Raw genomic sequence first — 19,918 nt, 5'->3', positions numbered from 1 at the left:
ATCTGAAAGATGATGTCCCTAAAAATTTCGCGACACTATGGGGATGCAAATCAGATCGTGAACGTTAGTTGCCATTAAGATTCGACGTGGTGAGTTGATGTTAGCCAAGTATATCTTTAAGGCGACATAGACGCCTTTATCAACACCTCACTGATTTGGAATGAGGCCGTGTAATAGGGTTACGAGGAGCTGGATGTTCCTTCTGCGACACTGCAGAAAGACTAGGTGGAAATGAAGCCACTGTAGATGATTTCTGGCAGCTGTGGTCACGAGAATGGACGGTCGCAAGAAGACTGGGCTCCGTACGGCCACATCACACTACCGAGGAGGAAGAACATCGTGTTCGGCGTGTGGCTCTGGCGCATCGTACTGCATATGCAGCAACAGTTTGAGCAGCAGTTGGCACCACAGTGACACAACGAACTGTTACAAGTAAGCTATTTCAAGGACAGCTCCGATACACAATCATTATAGCGTGCGTTCCACTAATCTCCAAACCATCGTCATTTGCGACTTCACTGGTGTTCGAGAGATCACTGGAGCGCAGGCTGTTACGTTTTCTGATGAAGGTCAGTTCTGCCTTGGTAGCAGAGACGGCCGTGTTTTGGTTAGAAGAACTCCATTACTAGACAAACTGGACCTACATCTGGAGTTATGGTCTGGAAAGCGATTTCGTACGACAGCAGGAACTCTCTGATGGTTATGCCACGAACCCTGATTGCAAATTCGTACGTCAGTCTAGTGATTCGACCTGCTGTGCTGCCATTCATGAAGAGAGTTCCAGGGGTAATGTTTTCCAACAGGATAACGCTGGTCCACATACTTCTGTTGTAACTCAGCACTCTCTACATACTGTCGACGTGTTATCTTGGCCTGCACGATTACCAAATCTGTCTCTAATCGTGCGCGTTTGACACGTCATCGGTCTAAGACTCCAGCGTCTTCCGCAAACAGCATTTACCGTCCTTGTATTGCCTGTATTGACCGACCAAGCGCAACAGGAATGGATCTCCATCCAAAAATCTGACATCCGGCACTTGTACAAGACAATGCATGGAAGTTTGCATGCTTGCATTAAACATTCTGGCGGTTACACCATTCATTATTTTAGCAGCATTTCACATTTGCAATGGCCCGTCTGACGCCTACATTAACCTGTGATCTTGCAATGTTAATCACTTAAAATGTTACCTAAACAAAAGTAGTCCTGAAATTTCATTACTCTAAAGTAATTATTTTTTGGTGTTCCGTTTTTTCCATAAGTGTACAATGAAACTGCCCCCTCTTACAGCCATCCTGGTCTCGGTCTTCTGTTGTTTTCTCAGATCGTTTTAGGCGGATGTTGCGACTCTTTATACAGGATATTCTGAAACGGCTGTTACGAAGCTCCAGGACTTGTAGAGGGGGGTGAGTAAGTAATATTCTGAATAGGAATCCTTGTCCGGAAAGGTCATCCAACGATGCTACAGAGCGTCGAAGTTATAGGAGCCGGCATCTGTAAATATATGTATACATGGGATGATTCCGTGATGATATTACCGACTTCCTAGGATGATGGAGACGGATAAATGTATCAATTTGAGGTAAAGGTCCCTGGTTCGGAAAAGAACGAATCAAAAGTTAAAATCGAAAATAACTCTGATATGTGAATCTTCAGGTTTTCGCGGCGCAAAGACTGCTCCATTAAGTTTCGGGAATGCAGCCGCATAAATTCTGCTTCTTCTTCTAATATTTCGGCTGTATACCTTTCAGCCATCTTCAGAGAGAGCCGTACGACTGACGCTCCAGCGCTCGCTCCATCCTTTTAAACTCGTGGACCGCGCCACTGCGCATGCGGCCACAGAGCGTCAGTCGTACGGCTCTCTCTGAAAATGGCTGAAAGGTATACAGCCGAAATATTAGAAATATTAGAAGAAGAAGCAGAATTTATGCGGCTGCATTCCCGAAACTTAATGAAGCATAACTCTGATATCTTTGACAGTGGAATACCTGTACCGCTGCTGTTGTTGTTAAGAGTGAAGAGTACGCAACTTTCAGAGTTAGTAGTACAGACCAAAACAAAGAAAAACGTCCAGCAAATATGGGCTGTAAAGCGCATACCTGAGGAGCTATGAGGACTTGTTTATCTTCGCTTCTGTGAAAAATGTCTCCTCTATTGAACAAGTGCTCATAGCTCTTAAGGAATGCATTTTAGAGCCCTTGGTTTCTAGAAAATTTTCCTTGTTTTGGCCCATACGACCATCCCTGAAAGTTGCGCATACATTCTTAGAAACAACAATTGCGGTAAATGTATTCCACTGTAAAACGTATCAGAACGATTTTCGCAAGCAGCTTTCGACTGGTTCGTTTGCGAATCAGGAACCCTTTCCTCAAATTGATAGATTTATCCATCATCCTAAAAAGTTTGTAACATTATCACGAAATCATCGTGTATATACACTAACGGCCATTAAAATTGTTACACCACGAAGTTGACCTGCTACAGACATGAAATTTAACTGACAGGAAGAAGATACGGTGATATGCAAATGATTAGCTTTTTACAGTATTCACACAAGGTTGGCGCCGGTGGCGACACCTACAACGTGCTGACATGAGGACAGTTTCCAACCGATTTCTCATACACAAACAGCAGTTGACCGGCGTTGCCTGGTGAAACGTTGTTGTGATGCCTCGTGTAAGGAGGAGAAATGCGTACCATTACGTTTCGGACTTTGATAAAGGTCGGATTGTAGCCTATCGCGATTGCGGTTTATCGTATCGCGACATTGCTGCTCGCGTAGGTCGAGATCCAATGACTGTTAGCAGAAAATGGAATCGGTGGGTTCAGGAGGGTAATACGCAACGCCGTGCTGGATCCCGACGGCCTCGTACCACTAGCAGTCGAGATGACAGGCATCTTATTCGTATGGTTGTAACGGATCGTGCAGCCACGTCTCGATCCCTGAGTCAACAGATGGAGACGTTTGCAAGACAACAAACATCTGCACGAACAGTTCGACGACGTTTGCAGCAGCATGGGCTATCAGCTCTGAGACCATGGCTGCTGTTACCCTTGACGCTGTATCACAGACAGGAGCGCCTGCGAAAGGTGTACTCAACGACGAACCTGGGTGCACGAATGGCAAAACGTCATTTCTTCGGATGAAATCAGGTTCTGTTTGCAGCATCCGTGTCCGTGTTTGGCGACATCGCGGTGAACGCACATTGGAAGCGTGTATTCTTCATCGCCATTCTGGCGTATCACCCGGTGTGATGGTATGGGATGCCACTGGTCACACGTCTCGGTCACCTCTTGTTCGCATTGACGGCACTTTGAACAGTGGACGTTACATTTCAGATGTGTTACGACCCGGGGCTCTACCCTTCATTCGATCCCTGCGAAACCCTACATTTCAGCAGGATAATGCACGACCGCATGTTGCAGGTCCTGTACGGGCCTTTCTGGATACAGAAAATGTTCTACTGCTGCCCTGACCAGCACATTCTTCAGATCTCTCACCAATTGAAAACGTCTGGTCAATGGTGGCCGAGCAACTGGCTCGTCACAATACGCCAGTCACTACTCTTGATGAATTGCGGTATCGTCATGAAGCTGCATGGGCAGCTGTATCTGTACACGCCATCCAAGTTCTGTTTGACTCAATGCCCAGGCGTATCAAGGCCGTTATTACGGCCAGAGGTGGTTGTTCTGGGTACTGATTTCTCGGGATCTATGCACCCAAATTGCGTGAAAATTTAATCACATGTCAGTTGTAGTATAATATACTTGTTCAATGAATACCCTCCGTTTATCATCTGCATTTCTTCTTGGTGTAGCAATTTTAATGGCCAGTAGTGTACATACACTGGTGTCCAAAATTGAAGCAAACTGCTATATCTCCGTCCTGTGTCTAATTCACGATGTAATCATACAAACTGTCAACAGATGTCGTTACTGTCGTATTCTGCGTGAAAGATGGCATTTCGATCAACGGACAACCGTACAGTTAATAACGTCAGAGTAGTGTTTGCAGGGTAGTCCCACATCCGCAATCGCTGTGTGCACAGTCACAGACGGTGTACTACCGCACAGAGAAGACGCCTACAGACTTTTTGCTGTGGAGGGTCACAGGAAGAATGGAAGCAGGAGAGTCGCAAACTGATGTGGCCCGATGGCGTAATGTGAATCTTTCTGTTGTTTTTCGGATGAGGCGACAGTTTATAGGGACCGATACTGTATCCCGGAGACCAGGACAGGGCCGACCACGTGTGACATCAGTAAGAGGGGACCGTCATTTGGCCGCAAGGGCACGACGGTACCGAGTTATTACTGCACTGCAACTGGCATCCATTGGGCGTGTTGTATCGAGGCAGATGGTGTACAGAAGCGTGCAGCAGAGTGGCCTTTATTGTTGGAAACCTACTGTTTTATTGTTTTAGACCTACTGTCGGTTTACCTGCGCCGTGTCTTCACAGAAGGGAACGTCTAGAGTGGAGTCGTCAACATGCCACCTGGACGGGCGAAGTTGGGCTAATGATCTTTTCACATATGAGTCCCGATTTGGTCTGGAGAGTAATTCTCGAAGGATTCACATCTGGAGGGCACGTGGAGTACGATTTCGAGACCCAGACATTGTGGAAGGAGACTGATATCGAGGAGGGTCTTAATGGTGTGTGCTGGGATTATGTTGACCGCTCGAACACCTCTAGGTGAATCAGCAAAATTTGACTGCTGACAGATACCGTGAGGAGATCTTGAGGTCTCATGCGCGGTTGTTGTGAGGTGCCGCGGGCCCGACTTTCTACTGATGGACGATCATGCTCGACCTCATAGAGCACAGGTGGTTGATATTTTTTTGGAAACGGAAAATATTGCACGTATGGCGTGGCCTGCTCGCTCTCCTGATTTGAATCCCATAAAACATGTGTGGGTTGGGGTGCATGACGTCAGCATCCAACCAACCACTCTGCAAGACTTGTGAGCAGCTCTGCAGGAAGAATGGGCCTTATTGCCTCGACATGAGATTGATGACATCTTTCACAGCATGTGCCGTCGTTGTAAGGCCTGTGTTGTTGCCAGAGGTGGTCACAGCCCATACGAGCACATTAACCAGTTGTCAGAATGTGAGTGGAAATCCGTTAAAAAAAAAAACCTTTTTGTCTACCATTATGCATGTTGCAATTGATTACGTTCTGTATTCTTTACATTGTTTGTGCTCTCCTATCAACTGTTTATACTGTTCTGTGCCAAAATAAACGCAACCTTGCAGCAAAATTTGCGTTTGTTGCTTTAGTTTTGGGCAACAGTGTACATTTACGGGCGCTGGCGCCTATAACTTCGACGCCCAGTAGCATCTTTGGATGACGTTTCTGGACCTCTGTTCATATTCAAAATATTATCTACTCACTCCCCTCTACAAGTTCTAGCAGTTTGTAACTGGAATTTCGAACATATTGTATATCAAGAACACTGTTAATTCCAGTTCCATGCTTATCCAAGTAAGCTAGCGACTGAAGATATCGGTGTTGTCGAAATATTACCTATAGCCATCTATCCTTTTGTTTACAAGTGTGCAAACCTTTGTTAAAACACTGCGTTTTCTGCTTGCAACTGATACACGTCGTGCTACTTCTTGCTTTTAGTGACTACACGCCGAAAGAACAACACGATGCCGAAAGGCCGCTGTTTCATCACGTGCCGTATGGCGTCATTTGGACGCGTTGTGGAGGGGCACGGTACCAGCACACTGCTCCCCCGCAGTTCTCAGCTTTCCAGTCATTTGAGCCGCAACTGTTCAGTCAAGTAGCCCCTAAACTGGTCTCTCCAAGTTGAGTGCACCCCGTTCCAGTGTTAGCACCAAGCAAAAACACTTGGCATCTACGGGAATAAAACCTGCGTTTTGCGCATGGCAGTCAGGCACGCTGACTGCTAAAACCAAGAGCCACAGCCCACCAGGAACACTTTCAATAAAAAACACTGCGTTACAGATTACCAGCAGGATGGTTACTACAAATGAATTTTTTATAAACCATAATATAGTTTTATTTTTTAGTGTGAATTTTACTTGCACTGTTCTCTAAATTAGGGAACGGTGAAGAAATTCTGATTCGTTATACGAAGAACGTTTTATTTGCAATGCAAGAACTGCGTGTTATTAAAGGAACATTAAAAAGATCGTTCCGTATACCTACAAACGTTATGAATACAGGCGGTCTGCTCCGCTAATAAGTGATCTAACACAGGGATCGGTAATGGGCCCCTTCCTGTTCCCAGTATTTGTACGTGATCCAAGCTCTCACGGACAGTACTTGCAATACTTAGATGGCACAACTCTGTGCTAGAGAGCTATTGATGCCAGCAAGGCTCAAGAAAAAGTAAGTGCTTTGTCTGATGCTACACAGGAATGTTTTCTTATAATCAAAATCAAAATAAATAAAGAAAAAACGCAAAAAATTTGTATTTAGCGTCAGTGACAAGGAATACATAGAAATGAAGGAATATGAAGCTTCTGGGGTCACGGTGGATAGTAAACTCACTTGACAAGAACACACTGCACATGTGTATGACAAACTGTGACGAATCACATACCTCCTGAGGAAACTGAAGCATGTGATAACTGATCAGTATCTGCTTGTTGTTGTTGTGGTCTTCAGTCCTGATACTGGTTTGATGCAGCTCTCCGTGCTACTCTATCCTGTGCAAGCTTCTACATCTTCCAATACTTACTGCAACCTACATCCTTTTGAAACTGCTTAGTGTATTCATCTCTTGGTCTCCCTCTACGTTTTTTACCCTCCAAGCTGCCCTCCAATACTAAATTGGTGATCCCTTGATGCCTCAGAACATGTCCTAACAACCGATCCTTTCTTCTAGTCAAGTTGTGCCACAAACTTCTCTTCTCCCCAATCCTATTCAATGGTATATTATTCACTGTCCCACAGCCATATCACTCGTGGTCTGTTACTATGGGGTGACTCTACAGGCTGTAAGAAAATTCTGCTACTACAAAAAAAGCAACAAGAATCAAACATGAAGCAGAAAACTGGACTACTGCAAGCCCGTCTTCACACGGCTGAGGGTGCGACGCTTTTCAGTCAATATTTCTTCACTTGGCTCATGTTCGTGAAAGAAAATCTTGAAACATTGACTAACAGGAGTGACGTTGACAACTACAACACGCGCAATGAGGAAAACGTAGACATCCCAAGCTGTCGACTCTCCATGACACGGGAAAGTTTTCCAACAGTAGCTATTACAATGTTCAACCATCTAAATACTGAAATGCAGTCCTTGGATTTGGTGAAATTCCAAGGAAAGATGTCGAAAATCTACACCAAAAATCACTGTACAGATTAAGTAAGTTCTTTGACAGTGAAACAGTAAATTGGACTCTGTAAACAATGCACTGCCACATGTTTCCTCTCTCTATATGTCATTAAGTCTTAAGCTATACTTATGCAAATTTGTTCTGTATTATTATGCATATTTATGCTGATTTGTTCTTGTATGATAATGTCTGTGTAACCTTAACCTTGTAACATTGCCGCAGTCTAACCAGACTTGACTGGCGAACGACGTAGCTATGGCAATAAATGGTAACAAATAGTAATAGTGTCGGCTCTGTTAGGTTTAAAATGGGTCTCTCCAACAACTTACAGGTCGTGCTTAGGAGGGAAATTGGGGCGTAGTTTTTTTTCCTCTCCTTTTTGTTTGTCTGGCTTTGCAAAGATATTATCGTAGTTTTCTTGAACTAAGGTGCTACATAATCAGTTTGCATGATATGAAAATAATTGGCTAAGCTGTTCCCTTGTCTGCCAGCCACTATGTTTTGGGAATTTCTTCAATAAAAGGAAAGATAAGAATGTAAGAAGCTAAGCAAGAAGAGAGTACACTGCGTGGGAAGCTATGAAGAATGAAACAGCTTCCAAAGTAAGTAATTCAAAGGATTCTTCAAGTTACGCATACCGAAGGAAAGTGTATCAGATACACATTATTCATATAGAAAACTTGAAGAAATACAGCTACCAGCCATTTTATACAACTTTATTTATACGAAGACACGTTTCAGGTTTCAGCCATCCTCAGTTGGTGTGATACACCTATACCTCGACCATTATTAAGTTTACGTGGACTGCATTTTGAAACCTCGAACTTCCTTTCATTCAGTGTTTGTAATTCCCTGTGCATAGCGTATTCACTTTTAAATACACTAACATATTGTTTCAGCAGCGCGCTTTTCGCCATGTGGTCGGCTAAGGCATTATGCACTATTGGTAAAGTGCCTAAACTTTCGAGAAATAAGAAGAAAAGAATATACAAACATTTTAGTAGATCATGTTGAGGGAATCATCACCCTTTTTATCATCGAAGTTGACACAAGCACCACAACCTGAGGGAAGAGCAAAGAAAAAGGAGCTTTGAATTGGCGTTTACTTGGTAATAAACCAGTCGCCACAGAATACAAACACTGTGTTTATTTGGGTACATAGCATAATAATGCTCATTATAAGAAGCAATCTGATGCGGATACCACAAGGCAGTGCGCTCACCAGTACTGCATCCAGCTACCTCGGTCCACAACATAATATGCTTGTAACACCTCCAATCAATGATGAGCCTGCAGTGGCTCGAAAAAATGTTCATGGTTGAATGAATTGTAAAAAAGGGACTGGTTGCATATTTATTAACAGATAAACGCCAATTTAAATCAATCACAGTCGCGGTACGTTATCCACAATGGATATGCTGAAAAGAAAAGGAACTTTGATGTCTCCTAACATTCCAACACTGAGTGACTGAAATATCACAACGCATCCACGACCAAAAACAGATCTATATGAACTGAAGTATGCTACAGTTTCCTGGCTGGATTGTTTAGACAGTAATGTTTAAGGATTATCTGTGCTGTCCATCTTCCTTAATCCGCTGTCAACATTTAACGTAAATTTATTATTAATTTTCATTGTTATTTTTATTAATTATTTCACTGCTCATATTAGTATTCTTTTTAACCCAGATTTTAATGTTCGTTCAACTGCTATTCTTACTGTTAATTTTACTGTTTCATTTATTCACTCTTTTTACAGCTTTTTTTACTGAACATTCTACCATCCATTGCCCCATGTTGTCCCGTTAACTTTATTGCAATTTTATATCTATTTCAGAGCAATATGCATAAAACTTGTTTTTCTTTCTCAACTCCTCAGTTGGAGTAATTTGAATGGCCGATTAAACACCAATGTCAAAGTGTTTAAGCAAAACGATAACTAAAACAAAACCTCTAACTGATTTATGAAGACATCATCAACATCACTGATGCCTACAATTATATCAGAATGACTATCGGAATCGGAATAGAAATAGTTCGTGGCATATACAACGTTTCATTTTTTGTGCTTATGCACGTGCCACGTTTTTCTTGGTGTTCTTCTAAAATTCTTATAACTGTCTCCGCTTCTGATAAAGTCTTTGTTCTCTCATCGCCTGTAACCAGCTAATGTAAACAACGCCCTTGAATAGGGATCTGAGGGGGTGAAAATTAACAGATTTTAGAGCGCCATATTGTCTTCGATAAATAAAAAAGGAGTGAACGTAAGGAGATGAGACCTGGATAAACTGAAAGAACCAGAGGTTGTAGAGAGTTCCAGAGAGAGCAGTAGGGAACGATTGACAAGAACGAGGGACAGAAATACAGTAGAAGAAGAATGGATAGCACTGAGAGATGAAATAGTAGCGGTAGCAGAGGATCAAGTAGGTAAAAAGGTGACGGCTAGTAGAAATCCTATTAACAGAAGAGATACTGAATTTCATTGATGAAATCAGAAAATACAAAAATGCATTAAATGAAGCAGGCAAAAAGGAATACGAACGTCTCAAAAATGAAAGCGACAGGAAGTGCAAAATGGCTAAGTAGGGACAGCTACAGGACAAATGCAAGGATGTAGACGCATATATCACTAGGGGTAAGATAGATACTGCCTACAGCAAAATTAAAGAGACCTTTGGAGGGAAAAGAACCACCTGTACGAATATTAAGGGCTCAGATGGAAAACCAGATCTAAGCAAAGAAGTGAAGACAGAAAGGTGGAAGGAGTATATAGAGGGTCTATACATGGGCCCTGCAGTTGAGGGCAATATTATGGACATGGAAGAGGATGTAGATGAAGATGAAATGAGAGATATGATACTGCGTGAAAAGTTTGACAGAGCACTGAAAGACCTAAGTCGAGACAAGGCCCCGGGAGTAGACAACGTTCCAATAGAACTACTGACGGGTTTGGGAGAGCCAGTCCTGACAAAACTTTATTATCTGGTGAGCAAAATGTATGAGACAAGCGAAATACCCTCAGACTTCAAGAAGAATGTAACAATTCCAATCCCAAAGAAAGCACGTGTTGACAGATGTTAAAATTACCGAACTGTCAGTTTAATAAGTCACAGCTGCAAAATACTAACACGAATTCTTTACAGACCAATGGAAAACCTAGTAGAAGCCGACCCCGGGGAAGATCAGTTTGGATTCCGTAGCAATGTTGGAACACGTGAGGCAACATTGACCCTACGACTTATCTTAGAAGGTAGATTAAGGAAAGACAAACATACGTTTCTAGCATTTGTAGACTTTGAGAAAGCTTTTGAAAATATTGACTGGAATACTCTTTCAAATTCTGAAGGTGGCAGGGGTCGAATACAGCGAGCGAAAGACTATTTACAATTTGTACAGAAACCAGATGGCAGTTACAACAGTCGAGGGGCATGAAAGGGAAGCAGTGGTTGAGAAGGGAGTGAGATAGGATTGTAGCCTATCTCCGATGTTATTCGATCTGTATATTAAGCAACAGTAAAGGAAACAAAAGAAAAATTTGGAGTAGGAACTAAAAATCCATGGAGAAGAAATAAAAACTTTTGAGGTTTGCCGACGACATTCCAATTCTGTCAGAGACAGCAGAGGACCTGGAAGAGCAGTTGAACGGAATGGTCAGAGTCTTGAAAGGAGGATATAAGATGAACATCAACAAAAGCAAAACGAGATTAATGGAATGTACTCGAATTAAATCAGGTGATGCTGAGGGAATTAGATTAGGAAATGACACACTTAAACTCGTAGATGAGTTTTGTTATTTGGGAAGCTAAATAACAGATGATGGTCGAAGTAGAAAGGATATAAAATGTAGACTGGCAATGGCAAGGAGAGCGTTTCTGAAGAAGAGAAATTTGTTAACATCGAGTATAGATTTAAGTGTCAGAAAGTCTTTTCTGAAAATATTTGTAGGGAATGTAGCCATGTTTGGAAGTGAGACATGGACAATAAATAGTTTAGACAAGAAGAGAATAGAAGGTTTCGAAATGCGGTGCTACAGAAGAATGCTGAAGATCAGATGTGTTGATCAGCTAACTACTGAGGAAGTAATGAAGAGAATTGGGGAGAAGAGCAATTTGTGGCACAACTTGACTAGAAGAAAAGGGTCGGTTTGTAGGACATGTTCTGAGGCATAAAGGGATCATCAATTTAGAATTGGAGGGAAGTGCAGAGGGTAAAAATCGTAGAGGGACACCAAGGCATGAATACACTAAAGAGATTCAGAAGGATGTAGGTTGCGGTAGTTACTCGGAGATCAAGAAGCTTGCACAGGATAAAGTAGCATGACGAGCTGCATCAAACCAGTCTCTGGACTGAAGACCAAAACAACAACAACAAATTTATGTATCTCTGACTGAGTTAGCATGTTTCCCTTGTGTTCTTGTTTATTTGTATCAGTGGTGTAAAAAGAGAGCCGGCCGCGGTGGGTTCGCGGTTCTAGGCGCTCAGTCCGGAACCGCGCGACTGCTACGGTCGCAGGTTCGAATCCTGACTCGGGCATGGATGTGTGTGATGTCCTTAGGTTAGTTGGGTTTAAGTAGTTCTAAGTTCTATGGGACTGATGGCCACAGATGTTAAGTCCCACATTGCTCAGAGCCATTTGAACCATTTGCAAAAAGAGAGGCTTCTCCAGTGGACATCGTTATTCTTGTGTGTTGTGAATACAGTGCTGTTCCCTTGCGTTGGGATTATTTGCGGACGTGTTCCTGCATTGATCGCGTCATTCGTTAAGACCTTGGCTCTACGTCCATTGTCATTCCTTCCTCTCTGAGAGACGATTTCCTCAGTCTCGCTTCAGACCAATGTTCATCTGTGAACATCACCGTAAAGCATTGCAACTAGTTCCAAATCACGATAATCATTACACCATTGCAATAATGAACGGCGGTGGTTTGAAGTCAGTATTACGTGCAGCAGTGGCGAGCATTTAGTGCGAAACAGCGGCTGTCTTGAAAATGATCCGTGGAAACATGGATGCATGAAGTACTAGCAAGACCTGGAGCATTATAAGTAGCACTGAAATTCCGTTGTTTCGTTTTTTCCTGTATAAATGGGTCCCCATCTTTTCTGCCCCTCTTAAACACTGCTTCACACCCGTTCCAGTGGTAACGTCAACATGAACGTGGAGATAAGCAACGTCACGTCTCATATTATGTCATTCATTACTACACTCATGCTCATAAATTAAGGAAAATTGCAGAATGTGGTGCCACACAACGCAGCACTACACAAAACTGGCCCTAATAGCATAGGCACATAGGGAACACACACGACAGAGATCTGTAAGTATGACGCATGTTCTACAAAACGCCACTGTTTCCTGCGCATGTACCCCGACATCAATATGGGATATGATCACCACGAACACGTACATAGGCCGCACAACAGGTTGGCATACTCTCGATCAGGTAGTCGAGCAGCTGCTACGGGATAAAATCTCATTCTTGCACCAGGGCCTGTCGGAGCTCCTGAAGTGTCGTAGGGGTTTGAAGACGTGCAGCGATACGTCAACTGAGAGCATCCCAGACGTGCTCGATGGGGTTTAGGTCTGGAGAACAGGCAGGCCACTCCGTTCGCCTGATAACTTCTGTTTCAAGGTACTCCTCCACGATGGCTGCTCGGTGGGGCCGTGCGTTATCATCCATCAGGAGGAAGGTGGGACCCAATGCACCCCTGAAAAGGCGGACATACTGGTGCAAAATGACGTCCCGATACACCTGACCTGTTACAGTTCCTCTGTCAAAGATATGCAGGGGTGTACGTGCGCCAATCATAGTTCAACCCCACACCATCAAACCACTACCTCCATATAGGTCCGTTTCAAGGACATTAAGGGGTTGGTATCTGGTTCCTGGTTCATACCAGATGAAAACCCGGCGGGAACCACTGTTCAGACTATAACTGGACTCGTCCATTAACATAACGTGGGACCACTGTTCCAATGACCATGTACTGTGTTCTTGACACCAGCCTTTACGGGCTCCCCTGTGACCAGGAGTCAGTGGAATGCACCTTGAAAGTCTCCGGGACAATAAACCATGCAGACTGTGTGTCTGGAGACAACTGTTCGAGTGGCTGCGGTAAGGTCCCGAGCAAGACTACCTGCAGAACTCCGTGGCCGTCTGCGGGCACTGGTGGAGAGATATCGGTCTTCTTTTGGTGTTGTACACTGTGGCTGTCCCGTACTGTAGCGCCTGGACACGTTTTCTGTGTTCTGGAATCGTTGTCATAATCTTGAGAACACGCTTTGTGGCACACTGAGGGCCCGTGCTACGACCTGTTGTGTTTGACCAGCCTCCAGTCGCCCTAGTATTCTACCACTCATAATTGCATCAATATGTGTTCTCTGAGCCATTTTCAACACACAGTCACCATTAGCACGTCTGAAAACACCTGCATAGTTGCTCGCTGCACCGTACTCTGATATGCACCAACACACCTGTGCGTATGTGGACCGCTGCCAGCGCCACCTTGCGACGCCCGCAGGTCAAATGCACCGCATGGTCATACCCCGAGGTGATTTAAACCCGCGTACCGCCCACCAGAGCGTTGTTTCACCATGTATCAGCATTGTCCTTAGTTTATGAGCATGAGTGTAGTTTGGCGCATGAGAGGATAGAATCCTCAGATATTCATTGGCCAGTAGGCATTACTTTTGTGTTCACGATGGTGCCGAGCGGGACTTTAAACCTTCAACTTGTTAGCATCAGCGCAATGAATACATGAAGATGCTACGTCTGATGAGTAATTTTGGTTGTTGTGTTCGTCAAAGACACTTGGCGTCCCACAGAAATGTATCAGGAAGAGAACCCCCTACCACCGAAAGTAGTTTCTGTTTGTCAAGTGGCTCAACAGCAAGCAGCAACTAAACAGAGCCGTCACAGGACTGACTAGATTTAGGAAGGCAACACACAAATTAGCAACACTTAACAATAATCTATTAAAACAAGTACACCACTTAATTTTAGTATGACGATGTGCAGCAATGTTGTTAGAAGTTCACTTGCAATAGTATAACGTTAAACACAGGTCTAGTTGTGAATCCAGGGAACGATGACTAACTTAACTAGTACAGTGTCCAGTGGTCTCTCCTGATGACGACCGTAAATAAATCATGATTCAGTCTTCAGACACCGCCGGCCGCTGTGGCCGAGTGGTTCTAGGCGCTTCAGTCTGGAGCCGTGCGACCGCTACGGTCGCAGGTTCGAATCCAGCCTCGGGCATGGATGTGTGTGATGTCCTTATGTTAGTTAGGTTTAAGTAGTTCTAAGTTCTAGGGTCCTGATGACCCCAGATGTTAAGTCTCATAGTGCTCAGGCCCATTTGAACCATTTTTTCAGGCACTGTTGAGACACGCACACTGCGATACTGTGACACTTAGTGGGTGTTGCACGGATACTGTCAAGGAACCCATTGAATGCGAGGTCGCAAACAGCCAGTGATGTCTATGGGATTCGACGCCCCACTTATTGCCTACCACAAAGCCACAATATTGACTGCAATTGGCAGCAGGGGTCGGGACCGGAGGTATCCAATGGTGAGCACAGCATGAGAATACGGAGTGTAGTGGAACTGCTTAGTCGACGAGTAACTCACAAGGGAACCTCTCCATCGCACCCCCCTCAGATTTAGTTATAAATTGGCACAGTGGATAGGCCTTGAAAAACTGAACACAGATCAATTGAGAAAACAGGAAGAAGTTGTGTGGAACTGTGAAAAAATAAGCAAAATGTACAAACTGAGTAGTTCATGGAAAGATAGGCAACTTCTAGGACACTCGGAACGCCGGAGGGTCGTGGTCTCGTGGTAACGTGAGAAGCTGCGGAACGAGAGGTCCTTGGCTCAAATCTTCCATCGAGTGAAAAGTTTAACTTTTTCGTCACTTTTTTGGGAGTGATTATCACATCCACAAGAAAACCTAAATCGGGCAAGGTAGAAGAATCTTTTTACCCATTCGCCAAGTGTACAAGTTAGGTGGGTCGACAACATATTCCTGTCATGTGACGCACATGCCGTGTCGTATAGAATATATCAGATGTGTTTTCCTGTGGAGGAATCGGTTGAAAAAATGGTTCAAATGGCTCTGAGCACTATGGGACTTAACAGCTGTGGTCATCAGTCCCCTAGAACTTAGAACTACTTAAACCTAACTAACCTAAGGACATCACACACATCCATGTCCGAGGCAGGATTCGAACCTGCGACCGTAGCAGTCGCGCGGCTCCGGATTGCGCGCCTAGAGAATCGGTTGACCTATGACCTTGCGATCAAATGTTTTCGGTTCCCATTGGAGAGGCACGTCCTTTCGTCTTGTAATCGCACGGTTTTGCGATGCGGTCGCAAAACACAGACACTAAACTTATTACAGTGAACAGAGACGTCAATCAACGATCGAACGGACATATAATAACTATGCAAAAATAAAGTAAGTAAACTTTTCACTCGAGAGAATACTTGAACCAAGAACCTCTCGTTCTGCTGCTGCTCACGCCACCACAGGACCACGGCATTCCTGAGCTCACATTGTCCATGATGTTGCCTATGTGGCCCATGGACTACTCAGTTTGTATATTTTGCTTATTTTTTCACAGTTTCACACAACGTCTTCCTGTTTTCTCGATTGATCTGTGTTCAGTTTTTCAAGGCCTATCCACTGTGCCAACTTATAACTAAATCTGAGGGGGGTGCGATGGGGAGGTTCCCTTGTCAGAACAGTGCTACAGTGCTAGTGGTGTTGATACAAATCAGAGCATGGCAACAATAAACAAACCAAAAATTGCATTATGTCTTCAACGGTTGCCGAAGTTGACATTTCCTCAGAAAGGAACCCAAGGAATTTCACAGAATGAGAAAGAAGTGGCAATGAAATATTAGCGTCTCTGCAAGATGAGTCAACAGAATGTGAGGTGTCCTATATGCTCGACAGGCGGACAATGTACTTAAAGAGTACAATGATGACAATATGTGCTAACAAGTGAAAAAGATATTGAAACAGGTGTCGAGCAATCCGATTCATCATCCTTGTCGGACAGGGAGCCACAAATCTCCAGTGAAACGTAGTAAAGGACATTCGTTGTTCAAGGAGCGGGTACTAAACATAATTACCTACGTGGAAGATAAGTCACAGCATAGTAAAAAACAATTATGAGCAGATTTCAAATAAATCCGCAGCAATATGACCGTGTAATGCATAAGAAAAATTACGCATGTTCATGAGAGGACAAGGCGCACATGTTACAAAAACTACTGTTCGCGCGTTTGAAGGATGCTTGTTACAATTTACAGGATGTGGACATCATATTCCTCGGGACATATATTGAAGTGATTTCAAGGGAAGCAATGAATGGTTGAATAACTTCAAACAGAGCTACGGAATTGGAATACACAAGATAACGAAATTTCAAACAAATATTTAACTTGACGATGCATACCACACTGCGGACTCGGCCTTAAAATTTGTAGATGAGGTAAACAGACTTATCTCATCATTCTGTAAGGAATTTGTTTTCAACTCAGACCAATGCAGAAGAAATACGTATGAGAGGAACCCTGGAAATTAGAGGTGCCAAGAGAGTTGTATCAAGATTATTTAACATAAATACCTTGACGCATTCATATACAGTTCTTCCGACAGCTAATGTGGATGGTAAACTGGCTAAAAGGTTATTTACTGTACTGTGTGAAGTCGGAGGTACTTTGCCCCCTACGATTTTTTCTCGTGTGCGTGATCTTGAAAGGGCTGCAGGGAATGGTTACGTCACAGCAAGGAAGAATGGGAAAATGGGCGTAAGAGAACTACAACTGTGGTATGAGCACTGCTTTTGGCTAATAGCTGGTGAAAATAATTAGCTTTTGCTTGATTCCTGGTCTGCGTATAAAAAATCATATTCCTTTAGAGCAAATTGTCATTCCTGAAAAGTGGGTGATATTGAAATTGGTACCACATAGAAACACTGGACAAATTCAGCCTCTGAATGTTTGTTTTCTCCGTGCCTATCAAACATATTAGTGCACTACCTGCAGCTACGCCTTAAAGGATAGCCAGTTTCACGCTAAACTCCATGACAGGCTGTTTCGCATTCGGTTGCATTCCATCAGTTCACATCATCCCGTTACAACAATACGATTCTATATCCATCCTTTAAGAGTACATACCCAGGTGAACGTCCTGCAAGGTTTCTAACTCCCAAGGAGTTCACCATCGATCTTGATGGTGTGCATATAAGTGATCACTGTGGTGCGATATTTTTCATTCGGTTTTCTTGGTGCAAATTAACAGTTTGTTTTGAACATTTCTTGAATGTCGACGATGTCCATTTTCTGACGTGTAATACATACATCCCATAGAAGGTTGATCTTGGCATGTCCCTGACACTACCGGCAGCGGTGGCCGAGCGGTTCTAGGCGCTTCAGTCCGTCACCGCGCGACTGCTACGGTCGCGGGTTCGAGTCCTGCCTCGGGCATGGATGTGTGTGATGTCCTTAGGTTAGTTAGGTTTAAGTAGTTCTAAGTTCTAGTGGACTGATGACCTCAGATGTTAAGTTCCATAGTCCTCTGAGCCATTTGAACCATTTGAACCATCTCCCTGACGCTCATATTCTGTCGCTCTCCTGATGCATATGGTGAGCTAATACTTTTTCTGGCGTAACTGTTAACACAAACATTCAAATGAGCTTCACTAAAGACTGAACTTTCGACTTGCGACCTCGCACTAAAAGGCTTCCTTTGGAATGAAGCTGTGCGTTCGCTTATATACGCAATTGCTTAATGAATGTTCATTTGAGAACTATTTTAATTTCGTCAGGTGGAAGCAAGATACAGTCCGCGTTTTGTGCGCCTTCTATGGCGTCGTACCACAGCTACGGTGTTCCACAGAGGAAGGTGGCCTTACCGTGTGGAATTCTCTTGGTGTATAGGTGTGTACCGTTCCTTCCGCCAGGAAAAGCACTTGTAATAACGTATAATGTAGCATGCGAACTACGGCAGTTTACCTATACATTAGTTCCTGGCGGTCGTTGTGTCCCTTACGAGTGATGCATGCTAAACAGTAAGTAATTCTGTTTGCTGTTGACATCGTATTTGTGGGCATTCCTGTCGCACAAAACTATGATATTTTTATAAAAGTTTTGAAAACATTACCAGCGATCTTATATCGACAATTAAAAAACAGTCTTGATCGCAAATTTATTTTAATGGGAGTGTCCGCTGAACTGACCGCCATCGTGGGTCGGCACAGCTTGATCCATGGAAGTCCATCTGCCGTTCTGGAGTCTGAAGATGATCCTTAAGGATCGAAACCGGTCACTCCGATTAAAATAAATTTGCGATCAAGACTGTTTTTTAATTATCATATAGTATTTTTGACTAGCCTGAAGTCGTTCACGGATTACTCCGGCAATCCCTTGCAGCTATCCTCCGGCATAACTATTTAGGTGCCTTTCACAAGGGAGGTCGTGGATGTGGATGCATGAGCCACTTGTCGCAACTGTTACTCCAGACTGCTCTTCTGCCTGAAAGTTGCTTGTGTCTCGGCCGGTTCGGTGGAATTTTGTGGGTCCTCCTCGGTCCGCCATACCACACGGCTTGGCACTTTGTATAGGGGCAATGGCCTCGCACACAAGACATGTTTCTTGCGACATCTGAAACTCTCACGCAGTCGGCAGGAACAGTTACTCAAATAAAAGTTTACTTGCCCAAATTAATTATCGCTCGTAATTTTTGGAACATCACTGTCACCTTGTAATCCAACCTAGGTTGGGTTGTTTTGGGGAAGAGACCGACAAGCGAGGTCATCGGTCTCATCGGATTAGGGAAGGATGGGAAAGTAAGTCGGCCGTGGCCCTTCAAGGGAACCATCCCAGTATTTGCCTGGAGCGATTTAGGGAAATCACGGGAAATCTAAATCAGGATGACCGGACGCGAGATTGAACCGTCGTCCTCCCAAATGCGAGTCCAAACTGCTTGAATCCACTATGGAAGTAACAAAACCGAAATTAGCAACACCTAAAGTAGACCAGTATTTGGAAGTATTTGGAAGTAATAGTAGTTAAAGTACTTCTTTTAGTTATTAAAACTGTATTATAGAAATTGGGATTCCCCAGATTTCTTGTCAGTTAGTCTGTTATTAGCTGAATAACTGATGCGCTGAACCTTGCTTCACTGAGCTCTGGCCTGTTTCTTACCATATTACTCACTTCTTGCCGATCTCGACGACACAGCGCCCTCGACTGCAGCATTACAACACACTGCGTCCCCATTAACTCGTTACTTTTCGACATCCATTTATTTTGCACACTGAAGAAGCTTTAAAGGAGTTTGGAGGTGGATACGAACAATTGGGCTGTTCGTGAGTAGTATTTGTAATAATTAAAGATGCATCTGATATCCAATCAGCAGATGTATTATCTCGCTCGAACAGTCTACTATGGATATACAAAACAATACCTATGAGTCGAAGTGCTGAAGCCAAGTGCTCCTGGTTTCCAGCGAGTTCCTTAGCGTTTTATAGGCTTGATAACTGTGGTGTCACCGCCAGACACCACACTTGCTAGGTGGTAGCTTTAAATCGGCCGCG

This window comes from Schistocerca americana, chromosome 1, assembly GCF_021461395.2.
Source record: "Schistocerca americana isolate TAMUIC-IGC-003095 chromosome 1, iqSchAmer2.1, whole genome shotgun sequence".
NCBI classification, from domain to species: domain Eukaryota; kingdom Metazoa; phylum Arthropoda; class Insecta; order Orthoptera; family Acrididae; genus Schistocerca; species Schistocerca americana.
Note: the sequence above shows the minus strand (reverse complement) of the source record.